This window comes from Myxocyprinus asiaticus, chromosome 6 (assembly GCF_019703515.2).
Source record: "Myxocyprinus asiaticus isolate MX2 ecotype Aquarium Trade chromosome 6, UBuf_Myxa_2, whole genome shotgun sequence".
In the NCBI taxonomy this organism is placed as follows: domain Eukaryota; kingdom Metazoa; phylum Chordata; class Actinopteri; order Cypriniformes; family Catostomidae; genus Myxocyprinus; species Myxocyprinus asiaticus.
In genome coordinates this window covers 36618506-36638578 of record NC_059349.1, presented here as the reverse complement: position 1 = coordinate 36638578, position 20073 = coordinate 36618506, and the positions used below count along the sequence as shown (strand labels likewise).

Here is a 20073-nt window from a genome sequence, read left to right as displayed (position 1 = left end):
CTCATAGTTAAACAAGGATGCTACAAATACTCACCTCTCACAGTCATCCTCTGTCAAGTCTAGTGTGTGCTAGTGCTGACCACGCTGCTTCCATGCAGTGTTTGTATCACCCATTTCACCTGTAGTGTGGATTTATATTCAACTCTGTTGCTATTTGAACTTCCTTCATTATTGCTCCTCACTTGAAGTAGTCACTCCTTCAATACTCTCCATTGTTACTCACCTGTTGTTGTTCCTCCAGAGCTGTCTTCATCCATCTCTGTGGTTATTATTATTCATCTGTCACATCCTGCTGTACCTCAATAAAGATCCCCACTCCTGGGTTCATAACTATCATCAGTGTGTTGATTTAATTCATGACAGAAGACTTGACCGCACTATGGACCCAGCGGGATCGGATTTGTATCGCGCCACTGATACCATCGAGGTGCTAGTGCAACAGCTTTGTCAGTCCCTCTCTGCTCTGACTGCCACAGCTGCGGGCAGCCCTGCTTGCAGTCTGGACGAACACATAGACATGCATAATCCATCCGGAGCCTCAGCGAGTCCTTCTCCACAGCCTTCTGCCCCTCCGACACCCATCAGCACTTCAGCGGGTCCCCTGGCCACGCCTACAGCGTTCTCCGGGTCAGCGGAAGGCTGCAGTGGATTTCTTCTGCTACGCTCTCTCACCATCGAAATGCAGTCTCATTGATTCCCCACAGAGCGGTCCAAGGTAGCTTTCATAATATCCCTCCTGTCCAGCCGAGCCCTCCAATGGGCTACCACGATCTGGTAACAAGATGGCCCCGTCACTCACTCTGTCGATGCCTTTATGTCCCACTTCCATTAGGTCTTTGCCAGCTCCGTTGGTGGTGCCCACACTAGAGAGCAGCTTCACTGCATTCGTCAGGGAAGAAATTCCATCACGGACTACGCATTGACGTTTCGTACCATTGCCGCGGCCAGTGGGTGGAACGAGATGGCTCTCCTCACCACCTATCGCCAAGGACTCAACCCCTCCTTGCATTTACAACTGGCTGGCTATGATGACTTTATGGGCCTGGAGCACTTCATACAACTTTCTATCAGAATTGCTAATCGAATGCAATCCTGCCTGAGTGAAGCTGTTACCTCCCACGCCAAGTCTCAACACTTCTCTGCTTCGGTTTCCTGGGTCACAGAACCACCCCCACCCCCCGATGCAACTGGATTCCTTTTGGCTGAACCCCGCCAAATGCCGGAGACGTCTGGAACATCGCTTCTGCCTCTACTGCGGTTCCGCTGCTCAAATCCTGCCAGAGTGCCCAATCTGACCGCAGTGAGTGATGGTGCACTCTCATTACTGCCATCCTGCCGGAATGGCGGGGAATTTCATCTCCTGGTGCTCAGCAGAAAGCTCTGCCTCAGCTCCATCCCATGCTCTTCTCCACTCCCCATCCACTCCGTAATGGGCCAACCACTTGGTAACGGCTACATAACTCACCAAACTGAACCAGTCACTGTGAAAGTAGGCGCCTGTCACTCTGAGTACCTCCCACTTCTCATCTTGAATGGCTCTACATCTGATGTTATCCTCAGTCACCCTTGGCTGATCCAACATTCTCCAGTGGTGTCCTGGAGTCAGGGGAAATTCGCGCTTGGGGTTTCAGACCTGCCTCTCTCAGTTCCAGTGCGTACTCTGCTTCCAGCCACTACTCTTCTCTTGGTCGGGTGAACCTTCGGATGTCCCAGCGGTAGACCATTGGTTTAAGGAGAGCGAGAGGGTCAGAAGAACCAGGCAGATGCTCGGCGCTCAGCAACACCCCAGTACCAGCCTGGGCAGAAGGTCTGGCTATCCACCTGAGACATTTGACTCATTCTGCAAGTAAAGTCCTCGCTACATTTGTCCCTTTACCATCTTAGAACAGATAAATGCAGTCACATATTGTCTTCAATTACCCCCCCCCCCCCCCCCAACCCCCACTACCATATTGAACCCTCATTTCATGTTTCCCTTCTAAAACCTTACCATTCTTCTCTCTGTCCTTCCCCAGACCCCGGGGGGGTTGTCTCGAGTACCTTGTTGACTGGGAGATGTACGGCCCAGAAGAACATTTGTGGGTTGCTTGAGATGACATCCTGGACCCAACTCTAATTACCAACTTCCACGCAGAACATTCTGATCATCCAGCGCCGCATAGATGAGGTCGACCATGGCATCAGGGTCTCCGGGCCTCTGGAGCAGCCTGTTGAGGGGGTACTGTCACGCCCATGCCGGGCTCTCCGTCTATACTCCAATCTCTCTTTCTCTCTCCGGACTTCTAATCACGAACACCTGCACACAATCCCATAGTTAATCAAGGATGCTACAAATACTCACCTCTCATAGTCATTCTCTGTCAAGTTTCTCTAAGGAATAGTGCTGACTGCGTTGCTTCCATGCAGTGTTTGAATCACCCTTTTCACCTGTAGTGTGGATTTATATTCAGCTCTGTTGCTATTTGAACTTCCTACATTGTCGCACCTCAGTTCTCTCCATTGTTACTCACCTGTTGTTGTTCCTCCAGAGCCATCTTCATCCATCTCTGTGGTTATCATTATTCGTCTGTCACATCCTGCTGTACCTCAGTAAATACCCCTGCTCCTGGGTTCATTATCATCAGTGTGCTGGTTCAATTCATGACACTACCTTGATTCAGTTCAATTTCATTTAGGGTATAAATGTTTTAGAACCCTTTTAATCATTTATTGAAACTACCCTCTAAAGTCTCTTTTAAATGTCTTACAGGCTTCGACAAACAGTTATTTCTAAGACTAACAAAATGTTGACCAAAGGAATTTATATTTAATGACAATGCACCCATGCTGAATGTAAATTTTAATGTAAATCTATGAGTCTCAAAAGATCTGCTTGCATTTCCACACTGACTTTGTTCAGCAAGCAGAATCTGTTTTAATATTACACTCGTCAGCAATCGTGTGGGCTTTTGTTAAAAGATCAAATCTCTCAGAGGAGCAATTGAATGCAATTGTCCATTCAAATAAGACATACACTGATATCATTCTGCATGTATTCAGCTGAGAAATATAACACATTATTAGTAACCCTGAAATGTCTATAAGTGAGGCATTGAATAAATAGCTGGACTGGTTAATGATGACACAATAGATCCACAATAAATGCCTCAATTCTCTTAACTACAAAGCAGGAAGGATGGAAATTGGCAAAGAAAACTTTATGTGGGAGTGTTTCTCCATCTGCCCGCACAGATGGGGAGAACTAGTGACTGAAAGACCAACACGAGCCAGCAACACAGCTACAAACAGTGGGTCATAGCAAATATCCTATACAACAGATCTACAGATTCCAACTACAAGAGAAGAGCTGTGATTTGTTTTTTCAACAAACTCTACCAAATTGTTCAATCTTGTCTATCTATTTGCAAAGGAACAGAAAAGAGCTTTGCACAGAATATCAGTGTGTTGGACTATTATTGCACTTCTCAAACTGCAGTCATCTGATTGGCCTATTGCTTCGGGGAGAACAAGAAGCAGGAGTGGATAGTGGATGATGGGTGTTTGGGAGCTGCTGTGCCTGTCGGGCTCTCTCAGTGGAAAATCAATGATATTTGTTAATTATTGGATGAACTTAATCAGTTCCACTGCTGTAATTACTACCACCGCCTGGAAGTCATTATAAAATAATTTGTTTTATTCTATCTTTTGGCCTGAAATAATGAATACAAGTCATTTGGTTTGATATGTTTGTGAATTAAAGATGAAAAATATTGTCCAAGCCAAGGTTCTCTCTCTCTCTCTCTCTCTCTCTCTCTCTCTCTCTCTGCCAACATTAGTTTGCATGGCTGTTGTACTTGTGTCCTTTAAAAATACAGATTTGACATTTTGTCAATAATTGCTTCTGACAGAAGTCATTGACCATGTCGCCTCTAGAATCCCATGTAAGTGTTGGAATACTAGCACTAATCGAAAATGACATTGTATCAGAAAGATTCATTTTACATGTAGGTTTACATCTGTATCTCCATGGGTGTGCATTTACAGAGTTACAAATAAAATGTGACCACTTATACGAGTGAGCCGGCACATTTCCATTGGAGACATTTATGAGAGAGGAAATTTGTGAGCAGATAACATATTAAGTTAATGATACTGTCTAATTGCAGACAGATAGAATCTTCACTGGAGCAAATAATTGTTTTACTTCTTAATCACATGTCAAATAACAAGCCTAAGATATGCAGAAAACCTGATTGGTTGTGATAAATGTGACCTCATCTACTCTGGAAATTAAAAATTACTGTGTTTGACAAAGGAATGAAAAGATAACATGCTTTTGATAGGCCATGTATAGTATAGAGCACATGCAAACTGAATTAAAGGGATTTACTGACTCTCATGTCCTTTAAAATCCATATGACCTTCTTTCCTCTGCAGAATGCAAAAGGAGGAATTAACATACAGTATTAAGGAAAGGGTGTCCCATTGGCTGATTTCAATAGAATGGCAGTTCAAAGTGACTTACTTTAAAGCTTTAAAAAAAAGGACCCAAAAGTGTCATAAAAGTAGTCCATGCAGCTCGTATGTCACATTCCAAGTCTTCTGAAGGCACACAATATGTTTTGTTGGGAAACAAGCCAAAATGTAAGTTATTTTACTGTGAAAATCTTGAGTGAAATGTGAATGTGTAAAAAAGAGCTATGACTGAAGTCAAGATTTTCACTCAAATCAGCTTGTTTCTCAACAAATCTTATTGTATGTCTTTAGAAGACTTGGAATATGATGCTCTGTCCTTGTATTGAAAACAGCGAACAGGACATCCTTTTAAATTCCTCCTTTTGTGTTCAGCAGAAGAAAGAAAGACATACAGGTTTGGAACATCATGATGGTGAGTAAATGCTACAAGAATTTTCATTTTGCATGAATTATTTGCTTAAAAAAAAAAAAAAAGTATGCGCTAGGTGCTCAGCAAAAGGACAAATTTATTCACACTTTTTGTACTTTTGGCCGTTTTGGCAGATACAAGTCTTTTACAAGTTGTTGCATTTCTCTACATCAACTTTACAGTATCTTCAGGGCAAGATAAACAAACAGGCAATTTAAAACCATGAGAAAACATGCCTTTTACTCAAACTTTTAGATGAGCTGAGATCACAGCCTGAAGTTTAAACCACAGCTTCAATGGTGCAACCGCATGGACTTAAGGTCATGAAATGAGCAAATCATAAGATACCTATGTCACATAGCAGCTGTCACAGAAATAAACTGCCAACTTATTTGGCCATCAAAATAAATGTTGAAACAAATGTTGAATTGAGAAATAATTACAAAAAATTCACATTTGCGTTAGAAAAGTAATATTTATACTCATAATAATTTATTATTTTAAGCCAGAGGTAATTTAAAAGCAGTATCAACAAAACATAGTTATGCAATTGACCTATTACCACAACAAATCCATTGATAGGGACATGAGTGTCTCATCATGATGGTGCCATGGATGGCTGCCTCGGTGTGGAGCTCCTCAGTTCTTTTGTTGTTTTTGTTTGTTGTCCTGTGTTTAGTAATCTTTTTCCAGTCAGTTTTAACAGAGACGAACTGCTGAACATTCGACAGCATGTACCAGACAATCTTTTCCCGGTTTTCGAATATTCCGACGTTTTGCAAGACATTTTAGTTGGTGGCGCAGCTCTGCTGTTCAAGAGACACAGGCGAGGGAGAAGAGCCGGTGAACTGGTCAAACTCCTTTGGCACAGATTTCGAACTGCACTGCCGAGTATTCACTTAGTGAATCTCTGCTCTCTTCCTAACAAATCAGACGAACTACATCTCCTCACATGCACAAACAAGGACTTTTCAATCTCTGCTGCCTTGTGCTTCACAGAAACCTGGCTGAGTGAAGTCATTCCGGACAGCGCGTTACATCTGCCGGCCTTCCAGCTGTTCAGAGCGGATCGCATCGCGGTGTTAACGGGGAAAACGAGAGGCAGTGGAACATGCTTTTATATCAATGAAAGTTGGTGTACAGATGTAGCAAGGTTAAAGAAGATGTGCTGTCCAAATTTGGAAGCGCTCTTTATTAACTGTAAGCCTTTCTACTTGCCGCGGGAGTTTTCCTCGTTTATTCTGCTGAGTGTGTATATCACGCCAAACGTGTGTTTGAACACAGCGCTGCAACGGCTGGCTGATCAGATCACAGACATGGAACAACAATACCCGGACTCAGTTATTATTATTCTTGGGGATTTTAACAAAGCAAATCTCACATGTGAACTGCCCAAATACAAACAGCACATCACATTCCCCACCAGAGACAGGAACATACTGGATCATTGTTACACAACAATAAAGGATGCATGTCGCTCTGTTCCTAGAGCAGATTTGGTACTCTCTGATCACTGTCTGGTTCATCTTCTTCCAACCTACAGGCAGAAATTAAAATCAACCAAGCCAGTAGTAAGGACTCTAAAGAGATGGACCAATGAAGCAGAGCGGGAACTACAAGCCTGCTACGATTGCACAGATTGGAGTGTTTTTGAGGCTGCAGCAACAGACCTGGACGAGCTCACAGATACTGTTACATCATATATCAGTTTCTGTGAGGATATGTGCATTCCTACTAGTACCTGTTTAAAGTTCAACAATGACAAACCGTGGTTTACAGCAGAGCTCAGGCAGCTTCATCAGGCCAAAGAGGATGCTTACAGGGGTGGGGATCAAGTCTTGTACAATCAGGCCAGGAACACACTGAACAAGTAAATCAGAGTGGCTAAAAGAAGATACTCTGAGAAGCTGGAAAAACAAGTTTTCAGCTAACGACCCTGCATCAGTGTGGAGTGGCATGAAACAACTCACAAATTACAGGACTCCTACCCCCAGCCCTGTAGGGAACCAACAACTGCCTGATGACCTGAATGTTTTCTACTGCAGATTTGAAAGGCCCAATCACACACCCCACACCCACTCTGACCTTCACTTCACACAAACACCAACACCTCCTGCAACCCCCCTCATCCCCCCTCCTGCTACTCAACCTGCACTTAAGATCTGTGAAGATGATGTGAGCCGCGTCTTTCGGAAACAAAAGACGAGGAAGGCTTCATGCCCAGATGGCGTCTCACCAGTGTGTCTTCGATCCTGTGCTAACCAGCTGGCCCCCATCTTCACACAGATCTTCAATAGATCACTGGAGCAGTGTGAAGTCCCATACTGCTTCAAATGCTCAATCATTATTCCTTTCCAAAAGAAACCAATAATCACAGGACTTAATGACTATAGACCTGTCGCCCTGACGTCTGTGGTCATGAAATCATTTGACAGACTGGTGTTGGCCCACCTGAAGAACATCACTGGACCCTTTCTAGATCCCCTTCAATTTGCTTATTGAGCAAACAGGACTGTGGATGATGCAGTTAACATAGGATTGCATCATATCCTGCAACATCTGGACAGACCAGGGACATATGCAAGGATCCTTTTTGTGGACTTCAGTTCGGCTTTCAACACCATCATCCCAGCTATACTCCAGAATAAATTACACCAACTCTCTGTCCCCATGTCTATCTGTCATTGGATTACCAGCTTTCTGACGGACAGGCAGCAGCTTGTGAGACGGGGAAACTCACTTCTAGCACCTGTACAATCAGCACTGGTGCCCCCCAGGGATGTGTGCTCTCCCCACTACTCTTCTCCCTCTACACCAATGACTGCATCGCCAAGGACCCCTCTGTCAAGCTCCTGAAGTTTGCAGACAACACCACTGTCATCGGCCTCATCCAAGATGATGATGAGTCTGCATACAGAAGGGAGGTTGAACAGCTGGCTGTCTGGTGCAGTCAAAACAACCTTGAGCTGAACACGCTCAAAACGGTGGAGATCATTGTGGACTTTAGGAGAAACACCCCAACACTGACCCCCCTCACCATTCTAAACAGCACTGTGGCAGCAGTGGAGTCATTCAGGTTCCTGGGCACTACCATCTCTAAAAGGACCTGAAGTGGGAGACCCACACTGACTCCATTGTGAAAAAGGCCCAGCAGAGGTTGTACTTCCTTCACCAGCTGAGGAAGTTCAACCTGCCACAGGCGCTGCTGATACAGTTTTACTCAGCACTCATTGAGTCTGTCCTCTGCACTTCAATAACTGTCTGGTTTGGTTCAGCTATGAAATCAGACATCAGAAGACTACAAAGGACAGTTCTGACTGCTGAGAGGATTATTGGTTGCCCCCTGTACACTTCCAGAGTGAGGAAAAAGGCTGGAAAAATCACTCTGGATCCCACTCATCCTGCCCACTACCTTTTTGAACTGTTGCCTTCTGGCCGACGCTTCAGAGCTCTGAGCACCAGAACCATCAGGCACAGGAACAGTTTTTTCCCTTAGGCTATCCATCTCATGAACAGTTAAATTGCCCCATTGAGCAATAACTATGTGCAATACACAGTTTAGTCTTTCTTAAATTTATCCAACACACCCAACCTCTTCTGCCATTTCATTCCTCTGAAAAAAAACAAAAAAAAAAAACATTTGCACTGTACATAACAGATTTGTATTCACACTGTACATAACAGATTGTATTAGATTTGCACTACCCATGTGTATGTGTGTATGTATGTATGTGTGTGTCTGTACGTATGTTTATAATTAGTTTTATTTTTTATTTTTTATTATTATCAATGTCTTGCTGCTGTTTTTGTATTGTTTTTGTATTGTTGTACACTGGAAGCTCCTGTCACCAAGACAAATTCCTTGTATGTGTAAGCATACTTGGCAATAAAGCTGATTCTGATTCTGATTCTGATAGCTGTTTTTTTTTTTTTTTTTTTCTCACTCAGTTTAACTTTGTTAAACACAACCAGATCTTGACTATGCCTGCTGTCTTCTCACTTTCTGTCCTTTATGATCTCATTCTCTTTTAAGAATACTAGTAGATCAACGCACTGGCTGGTTTTAGATAGGAATAAAGAAATTCCTGGCTCTTATCTGTGTGTCTGTAAATCACTCCTGATTTATTCATTTCTTCCATTTCCTCCAGAGCTTTACAGAGCAATCAATCACCCTGTTAGCTGGCCCTGATCGAATACTAGCTGATAAGTCAAATGTTTTGTTTTTTTTTGTCACTGAGCACTATATAACAGTGTTTTTAGCACTCTATTGATTGCTGATTTTCTTTGGCTCAGCAAAGCTTTTCAAAATGCCAGCAGCTGGAAATTTATCTAAAACTGTCAGCGTACCTATCAGGTATACCTGATAGGAGGCCAATATAAACACACACACACGCACACGCATACAAACCCAATGTGCTGACTTCTTGCATTATCACTATTAAAAGTGCTGTAAGTGTAAGTTTAGGTTTGCTGACTTTGGACGATGGGTTTTGGTGAGTGGGCGTGGTCTAATTCAGGCCATGTCCATGCTAAGTTTGAAACCGCTGTTTTAAGTTTCCTAATGTCATTGTTTTCTTAAAAATGCAGTTGTTGAATGTTATAGAAGAATCAACATTAAGGAAGCAGGAAGCGGGGTGGCAGTCCAGGTAAAACAAGCTTTAATGGTTTACCAGTCTAACAAAAGTCTTTGGCTTTTCAGCTTCACAGCAGTGCATTTACTCTTCAGCTTCACAACAAGGTATCTACTCTAGGCTTAGTCGTAAGAGACAACACAAACTCATAAATAATTAAGTTTCACAGTTTTGCAACATTTAGCTTCACAATCTGGCAGGTCTGTGTGACTGGGACTCTCTCTCCCCCACTGCCGTTCTCAGCGGCCTTTTCAAGCCCATCTCCGTCGCCACTGTAATGAGACACAGGTGTTACGTATCATTAATCACCAGGTGATGGCCCTTAACGCTTCCTCTCTCCCCAGTGACAGACACATTACCACGTCCCGCTCCACATACCCCCACTGCCCGACTCGGGCCCGGGCAACATCCAGCCTGCCAACTCCCCCCCATTCCTGGAGAGGAAATCAGCCACAACCATCTGTGGCCCCAGCCTGTGGACCACCTTAAATTCGAAGGGCTGAAGTGCCAAGTACCAAAGAGTGATCCGCGCATTGGTATCTTTCATGCGGTGGAGTTACTGAAGTGGGGCGTGATCCGAGTGGAGGATGAAGGCCCGCCCCAGCAGGTAGTAGCCGAGGGTTAGGACCACCCACTTGATGGAAAGGCACAATTTCTCGATGGTGCTGTACTTAGTCTCTCTCAAAGAGAGCTTACGACTATTTTTCAGCACAGGGCGCTCCACACCCTCCACCTCCTGCGACAGCACGGCCCCCATCCCCCTCTCTGATGCATCCGTCTGTAAAATAAAGGGGAGAGAGAAGTTAGGAGCATGTAAAAGCGGCCTGCCACAGAGTGCAGATTTCACTCTCCTGAAAGCCTGTTGGCACGCCTCCATCCACTGGACCGGATCTGGTGCCCCCTTTTAGTGAGATCAGTCAAGGGGCTGGTGACATCAGAAAAATTAGGAACAAACCTTCTGTAATAGCCAGCCAGCCAGCCCCATGAACTGCCTCACCTCCTTTTTGGACTTGGGACATGGGCAGGCTGCTATCGCTGCAGTCTTATCAATTTGTGGACGTACCTGCCCATGACCCAAGTGGAAGCCCAGATACCGTACTTCCACAGCGAGAGGTGGTCTCCACAAGGGACCGGGGTGAATGTATTGGCTTTGAACTTCACCTCTGGCCCGAGCTCCGCTCTCTCCGGATCTACCATCGCCATGGACACGGGAACTGCCTGTCTCCATAATTTACGGTGGTTGAGGTGGTAAATTTGATGTGCCCCACCTCTATCCATTCGTTTAACTTCAAAATTGAGGTCCCCGACTCGCCGTGTAACCTCAAAGGGTCCTTGCCACTTGGCGTGTAATTTTGTGCTCGATGTGGGGAATAATACAAGTACTTTGTCTCCCGGTGCAAATTCCCATAGCTGGGCACCCCTATATACAGCCAGCTTTGTGTCTCTTAAGATTGGAGAAAATTCTGTTGTGACAACTGACCCAGTGTGTGTAGCTTTGCTCGAAGATCAAGGACATATTGAATTTCATTTTTGCTCTGGGAAGTTCCTTCCTCCCACGCCTCCCATATGATGTCAAGCACCCCGTGGGGCCGGCGTCCATACAGGAACTCGAAGGGGGAAAACCCCGTCGAGGCTTGCGGGAATTCCCTGACTGCAGATAATAGAGGGTCCAGCCACTTGTCCCAGTTTCTAGCGTCCTTGTGTACGAACTTACGAATCATGTTTTTAAGGGTGCGATTAAATCGTTCCACCAGCCCGTCAGTTTGCAGGTGATAAACACTGGTGCGAATCGATTTAATCCCCAGCAATTCATACATTTTGTGTAGTGTGCGTGACATAAATGTAGTGTCCTGGTTGGTGAGGATTTCTTTCTGAATCCCCACCTGGGAGATAATTGCATTAATGAAGAGTGCCTCCGCAACACTGAATGCTGAGATGTTGCGCAGGGGCACTGCTTCCGGATATTGAGTTGTGTAATCCACCAGGACTAACACAAATTGATATCCGCGTGCTGACTGTTGTAATGGCCCGATGAGGTCCATGCCAATTCTTTCGAAGGGGACCTCGATTAGCGGTAACGGGCACAATGGCGCTCTTGGGTTGGCCGGTGGACTCACCAACTGACATTCACGGCATGCCGCACACCATCTGCGCACATCCTCATGAATGCCCAGCCAATAAAAGCGGGCCATTAAACGGTGTAGTGTTCTTTCTTGCACTTAGTGACCCGCCATAGGATTGTGATGGGCCGCCTGGAAAAGTGTTTCCCGACGGCTCCTCAGGACTAATAACTGGGTTGAATTTTCATGGGTTTGAGTGTCCTGCGTCACTCGATACAACTGGTCCCTAATAATTGAAAAATACGGATATGTGAGGGCGACGTCAGGCTGGAGCTGCTGGTCATCGATTACTCTCACTTGGTCAAAGGCATGCCTAAGGGTTTCGTCACACAACTGCTCTAGAGGGAAGTCCCCCTCCGGGACTTCAGCTTCACAGCAGTGCATTTACACTTCAGCTTCACAACAAGATATCTACTCTATCCTTAGTCGTAAGAGACAACAAAAACTCATAAATAATTAAGTTTCAAAGCTTTGCAGCATTTAGCTTCACGATCTGGCAGGTCTGTGTGACTGGGACTCTCTCTCCCCCACTGACGTTCTCGGCAGCCTTTTCAAGCCCATCTCCATTGTCACTGTAACGAGACACAGGTGTAACGTATCATTAATCACCAGGTGATGGCCCTTACCGCTTCCTCTCTCCCCAATGACAGACACACGACCACGTCCCGCTCCACAAATGTGTTTTGGAAAGTTTAAGTTTTTTGGTGGAAGAAACTGTCATTCCAGTGTGGATGAGAGGTGTAAACATTGCAAAATCAGTGTTTTCAAACAAAAATGGATTAGTGTGGATATGGCTACAGTGGATGACTAAAGTTAGCAAAACTTTAGTAGTACATTAATGGTTTAGTTTCTGCACCCCTCTTGGCGATCTATTTCGTGATCAGGGGTCTGTTCCAGAGAGCAGGTATAGCGACTTAAGGCCTGTTCACACCAAACCCATTTTTTTCAGTGCGATTTTTAGTTCCGAACGAGCTTTTGAGCGGTTACAATGGATTTCAATGGCGCTATTCACAGCAAGTCCTACAAATCATCCGCTGACAATCCAAAGGTTTTGTTTTTTTTACAGAAAGTGGTCTGATTGTTTTTTCTTCGGACTGCGATGAAAACTGACTGACCAATGAGAAAAGAGCTTTATGTCATTTTTCCAGAGTTGCTGCAGCTGCTCAGTCCAGCTCATTGGTAATCAACTGGCAAACACTGGCATTGGACGTGCAGCTGATACACACCCAGAAAAATATATACTTAAAAATAAAAAGTTGCAGTTCATGAACCCTTTGTACTGCAAACATAAACCCGGTCTATTTTAGCAAGTTTGCTTATTGTTTTATGTCTTAATGTACATTATTTTAAATGTAACTCAATGTCCCTGTATACTCTTATGGCATTAAAAAAGCAGCGAAGTTCATAGTAAAACATCCCATAAAAAGATTCATTACATTCAATGTTTTAGACAAACAAATTGCAGAACCACACTGCAATTTTTATTGCAAGGACAATATAACAATTTATTTAAATAATTTAAATAAAGAAAAGACCATGAGCAGTGTAGGGCTGGGCGATATGACGATATATATCGTGGCGACAATATAAAGTGTCAGTCGATAGTTTTGTTGCTATATCATGTATATCGCAATATGTAAATATCCATATGCACATTCTCTATCTGTGGGTAGGGCTTTATGGGATCAAAATCCCGTCAAAAGTATTTGCGGTTACGGATCCAAAAATAATAAATGTGAATCAAAATAATAAGCGCAGATAAAATAAATAATAAGCGCAAAAATAAATAAAAAGGGCAGATCAAAAATATATAAACTCGTTTAAAATATGCTGCAAAAAAACAACAGAAAAATTTAAGCAAAGTCATCAGAATTGCAACAAAATCATGTTTTCCTTGGTTATATTACTGTTTTTTTTTTTTTTTTTTTTTACAGTTCGTTCAGCCAATGAATGTTAAAATGTTAATCATAAAATTACATTCCATAGTATCAATATGCAGGTAATGTCTGCCAATTCAAAGCATAAGCAATCAAATTCAGCACTCTTATTATTCTTTACTGACTAGATAATATGTGATCATATTGTGGACCACAGATAGCATAGATCGAGGTTATATAGCATAACCTCGAGGTTAGAAATTTTATTTATAATACACAATATTACATAATGCACAAATTTCCAGACTTGTTCATTGTACTCTATTATCTGAAAATATAAATGAGACATGCTGTTTATTTAGATTAACCTAAAGTGCCCTTCCTTAGCTGCTGGCTGAGTGATTTAATAAAAAAAATATGTATCTTTCTGATGCTCATCCTCCTCTACACCATCTGGAACTATATGGTCCTTTTCTAAATTACCTTTTTTATCTGCCTTTCAATATGGACTGTTTGCAGCTGCCTTTGCAACTAGGAAGAAATAAAAGTTACTTTTCCATAATTTTGAGATCATAAACATCCATAATCAGTTAAAACAACATCATTTCATTCAATACCAAGTTTTCTTGGGGCAGATCGACCCTACTGTACATGAAAATTCCCAGCCATGGCCTTTTAGGGCACAAGACAACAAGCAGGTTTTAATGCCACACCAAATAAGAAAAGGACATGTAGTAATCGACATATATGTCCTTTTATACCTTTTATATATATTTCTTATCATTCTCCACCTCTGTTACAGCAGACCTTTATCTTACAATGCACATAAATAATCATGTTTTGCCTACTAAAAAGCATCACATTAAATCTATGGAAAATATGAAATATTAAAAATATAAACTAGGTATAGTAAAAAGGACTTAAATATTGATCTGTTTCTCAACCACACCTATTATATCACTTCTGAAAACATATATTTAACCACTGGAGTCATATGGATTACTTTTATGCTGCTTTTATGTGATTTTTGGAGCTTGAAAGGTCTAGTCACCATTCACTTGCATTGTATGGACCTACAGAGCTGTAATATTCTTCTAAAAATCTTGTGTTTGTGTTCTTCAGAAGAAAAAAAGTCATACACATCTGGAAAGGCATGATGGTGAGTAAATGTCATTTTTGGGTGAACTATCCCTTTAAGCAACCCAGAGTTCAGGGTTTATGTCAGAGTTGGTTAACTCTGCTTTCTGGAATACCCCCAAGGAAACCTGTTTGAAAGCTGTGGTTATTTTTACAATTCTGTTTGGTGCCACTAGTTGTGCACAAATTGTACACTTCACCTTTAAATAATGTTGATCAGTCTGAAGCTTTTTTTTTTTTACAGTCTGAAAAAGTCAAATCTGATAAAATCAAATTAACGTTAATCATGTTCATTTAGAGCAGGGGTGTCAAACTCGGTTCCTGGAGGGCCACAGTCCAGCAGAGTTTAGCTCCAGCCCTAATTAAACACACCTGAAGAAGCTAATCAAGGTCTTCGGGAGTGCTTGAAGATTACAAGGAGGCATTTTGGAGCAGGGCTGGAACTAAACTCTGCAGGGCTGCGGCCCTCCAGGAACTGAGTTTGACACCCCTGATTTAGAGCATAATGCTGCAGTTTCATGTGTTGAAATGATCATCAAAGCAACAAGCACCTTTTCAATCAAAGCAAGAGCTCACCAGCTTAGCTCACACACAGGCAATTTGCAGTCACCAATTAACTTAAACTGCATGTCTTTGGACTGTGGGGGAAACCAGAGCAGCCAGAAGAAACCTCACACAAACACAGGAAGAACATGCAAACTCTACACAGAACAGCCCAGTTGAGCCAGGACCCAAACTCAGGACCTTCTTGCTGTGAGGCAACAGTGCTTCCCACTGAGCCACCAAGTCTTGCTGTATGAACTTACATTTATTTTGTCACATCTACTAGATACAAATTTATCAAAGTCATAATTTTAATTACGTTGAGGGAACTTCCTTTATACCATTTCCATTTAAAAAATAAAATAAATTTTTTATCTCTAACATTTGTTATTGTAAGTGTAAAAGTGTAAGCTTGTAGTCTCAGCAATAGAGGATGACATCTAGCCAATGAGTTTTAAGTCAAGCTTTCCAACCAGGCATGCGGTGTCCTTAACATCCAAAAAAGAAAAAAAAAAAATACGGTGACACTCAACAATTTTTTTTAAGACATATAATTCACCAATTTTACACATGCTGCGGTGCATTCTGGGAACCTGACATCATATGTACATCTGTTTATGGCCAATGAAAATTATTTAAGCTGTCCCAAAACAAATGGATTAAATGACCTTCCATTTTACAAATTAAAATTTATTGCACAAAATGAAATTAGGTTGTGACAAAAAAAAAAAAAATTAAAAAAAAAAATTAAAAAAAATCCAAGAATTGTGTTACATTACCTAATTTTAAGTAGCTAAATTCAGCAAGGAGCAAAAATGTATTTTTGAGTATATTACAGGCTATCATGGCTTTCAGTATGTGAACATCAAAACGGCACACCTGCAAAGCATGTATCAAATAGATTTAACCCATGAATAGACCACGGCTTCCATGTTCAAAGGGTGAACAAGAAATGCCTAATTTTTCGGTATAATTTTCTTCAGCAACAACACTTTTTCTGTTGTCTAATGTGTCATTGGCTTATGTTGAGCATTAGAATGAGACTTAATTAAATTGAGAACAGTAGTCCTCAAATGGGTCATTTCTACAGTAGGAGAACATTAAAAACTGCACACAACATGCAATAATGTGGCATTATGGTAAACGGATTCATCAGCTAAGCTGTATTTAAGTCAATGACAAAAAGAATGGTCAACTGAAACCCATTTTTGAGAGTTCAACAGGGAGCAGACACCACAACCTGCTTTCATTCTGGACAATGATCCTCGGGTGGTCTAATATATGCAGCCCAATTTCTTTTTAAACACGACCGTTCTCCCTCAGAGTATGCCGATGGGAGACTGGCTTAATTACCATGTAGCAGTCTAATAGCAACAGTAGAAACTTGTGCAACACATTTACTGCTGGGCATTGTGCAGAGGCAAAGCTCCTGGACTGAAATATTATGTAAATTATTAATTTCCTTATAGGCTAACACAGTTGGGCTATTAAGCTACCCACTGGCCTGTCGGTATATGTTAATTATTTTCACAGAGAGAGAAAAGCATCACAAAAAACGAAATGTATTATGGAATAATGAATTGCACAAGAACCCATTGTACAGATGGGTTTATTGTACGTCATGGATCTTGTGTTACATTATCATAACAATTATTTTGATATAATTTGATTTTTCTTAAAGACCCCATGAAGCATGAAATCACTGTCCTGTGTTGACGAATATCCTATTGAAACAGGAAGTCTGGGCAGGAAATATCAAAGGACGTAAATGGCCAATAAGTTTTAAGTTACGTACCAGCCATGACCCATGCTTTGCTACTCGCCAATCGATTGTGGGGGAGAAACATTCTTATTCAAGAGAGCCGTTGATTGGACAAAAATGTGTGTAGTGCAGCATGAGTCATCAATATTTTTGGTCAGTTTTCTCAGAAGAGAAAGACTAAGTTTTAAATGCATCAATCTTCTAAAAGTGAATTTTGTCAACATAGGAGGACCTCGAAGCAAACAGGGATGGACTAAAAGCCACAAAACTAAAAAAAAAATAAAAAATGATTTCATGGGGTCTTTAAATCTTTAGATTACAAATAAGTCTCCTTTTTTTTTATCTCAGAAATACAGCAGCAGCTCCATTTAAGAGGTCTACAGTAAGTGCCATTCTCAGTAACTTTGTATTGGTAAAGAGAGTGACATTTTTCGTTTTAACCAAAGCAAGTGTTTTAAAATCTACTGTCTGTCAACCACATTTCCATTTCCATAAATTTCACTGTGTTGGTTGAGAGAGAGACTCTTCTGGTGGCTGCATGTTTAATAGATAGGTCTGCTTGCTAGAGGGAGGAGAGAAAATGTTATCTGAATTCTCAGACTCATGGAAAGCTTTGAAATCATGCCTAAGACTAATGAAATAGGAGCAGGAGGGAGGAATGAAAGAGCAACGGAGAGGTGTGATCTACCTACGGAGAGATTACCATGTACCCCTGAGCTCTCATCTTACACTGTGTGGGGAGGTGTGCTGTATCGTTCATCGCATGGAAAAAAGGTCTCACAGCCGAGGTGTTAAGATTTATCCTCCAGCTATAAATCTGCAGAATGGATCCACCACACCAGATTTTTTAATATCATGCCGATACCACACTCTCTGCCCATGGACAATATGTTCAACTGACTTTGACAAATCAAACACTTAAGAAATATGACAATATCCTTCACAGTGCAGATATGTGTGCAGGAAGAATGGATGCACAACAGCAAGTGTGAGAATATTTCTTAGGTTCTGGGTGTAGTGTAAGAAATAAACAGCATGTTTATCCAGAGAGACGGATGGTGACATCATTATCTGCTCAGAGCAGCATCCCCAAATATTTGGATGGAAAGTTTCACTGCGTAGAACAATAATTACTCACTCTTAGAGGTGAGTGAGGTTGATATGAAATTAACAAAACATCTAAGCAAAAAATGGAGTAATCAGATCTTTCATGATTTCTGACTGCAGCTAGATTTGGAGGTGATTGCAGCTACTGTATTTGCAAAACTTTGAAGTAACTGAGCTGACCCAAAAACCTGTTTTTTGTCTCCAGTTTTACATATGTATGCTGTATGCATTTTTAGATTCCTTCTGAACAGTACAGCAGAATCTGCAGAATCTGCATTTATGCATATTCTGATGTGCATCAGAATATTATGTTTAGACATATAGAAATGGCTTACACAATTATACATTCTAATTGCATTTGTTGAGCACCATCAACAACAGTGAATAAAGGACTAATCTGAAACACTGACATAGCCAATAACACCATTTAGCATGGACAGAATTAGTATTTCAAATATGAGAAATGTCATCAAGACTCAAAGTAGGAAACAAATTATTCTGATAGATGTGACATTTGTCAGTTATCTGTACCAAATATACTTCCATAACAATGAAATTTTTTTAATGCTTCTAAAAAAAAAAAAACTTCACAATATTAACAAGTAATTAGAAAGGATGAAAAGTTTGCTAGACCTCATGTAAAAATGGTTGCAAGCAATAATTTCCATGTTAAATCAAAATAACAGTCTGTCACTGATGATATATATTCTATTTTATATATTTATGCTAATAATAATAATTATTATTATTTTATTATTAATGATATTGCTAATAATGTCTAAAAGGCAAACAATAATAAAAGTAAAGTTTTGCAACACTCTCACTTGCATAAAAGTGCATTCTTTATTACCAACTTCTATAAGTATAATGCACTTGTTTTTCCTCAATGTACAAATACATGTTTGTTAATAGAAAAAAAGCATGAATAGATACTGATAATACCTCTGGACGACTTAGTAAAATCTAAATGCATATTTGAACAGATTTAAATGATGTAATCAAAGAGAATACATCTCTGGTTATATCAGAAATAGTCAGCTCCCTCATGTGACTTGAGTAACCTGACACTCCGTCTCAAGCTCAGCATGATAATGTTTTGATTGATGCAGAACCCACAAAACAATTCATTACCTGAGCCCCCTCCCATTTCCTCCACTACTTCCCTTATCAGCCCACAGCCCCCCTCAAGTACAGTACTGCAGCAATGAGCAGAGAACCAAGTGACGCTTATTAAAGACAAGCTCAACTTACCCAGTTTTGGAACCCAGTGCTGTAATTGCTTTGTGTCTTCAGATCTTCACCTTTTATGCTTCTTCCTGGTCCTTGAGTGCCTTTTTCACTCTCACACTGTTTCTAGCAAAGGTCTATTGATCGGTCAGCTGTGTATTCTGTAGTCTATTGTTGCCACCACCGGGTAGATTGGAGCTCCTCTCTGGCTGCCTGTCGCGGCTGCAGTGAGGAGGCTGAGCAACGTGTGCACCTTGCTTCTGCTCTAACTTGGTCTCTCTCTCTCTCTCTCTCTCTCTCTCTCTCTCTCTCTCTCTCTCTCACTGTGTCTATCGGTCTCTCTCGCCCTCTTCTCTCTCTCTAACACACACACACATACACTATCTCTGTCTCATTCCCTCTCCCAGTGACACCCCCACTCTTTTCTCCTACCCTTTCTATTCCTCTCTACCCACTGTCTTGTTCTCCCTCACTCATTGTATTGATCTGGCAGCGCTGGCGTTCTCATACAGCTGCCTCTAGAGGGTGTTCCAATCGCCGTCAGTTGCCAGTTCAGAACTAATCCCGCTAGCCTCAGCATCGCTCTGAAAGAGAAAGCTGGAAAGAGAGGTGGATGTCGAGAGAGACAGAAACAAAAGGATGAGACATGGAGTTAATTTCGATTCTTTTCGGTCTCAAAGTACTTAATTGGCATGATTGTTTTACACATAATATTGCCAAAGCATTAATACACACAATAAAAAAACAAAAAAACAATGGCATGGAAAAAATACGTTTTAAGAATTGAATCCCCCCATACAATGCC

At 41.6% G+C, this 20073-nt stretch overlaps 1 protein-coding gene across 1 annotated transcript in view; it reads right to left on the bottom strand.

The window, feature by feature from the left end:
• Positions 1-19379, bottom strand: part of LOC127442211 (tenascin-R-like) — a 242539-nt gene extending 223160 nt beyond the window's left edge. The window contains exon 1 of the mRNA XM_051700070.1: positions 19293-19379. The gene's annotated coding sequence lies outside the window, so the exon portion shown is untranslated. The remainder of the gene's footprint in view (positions 1-19292) is intronic.
• Positions 19380-20073: the final 694 nt, after the last annotated feature.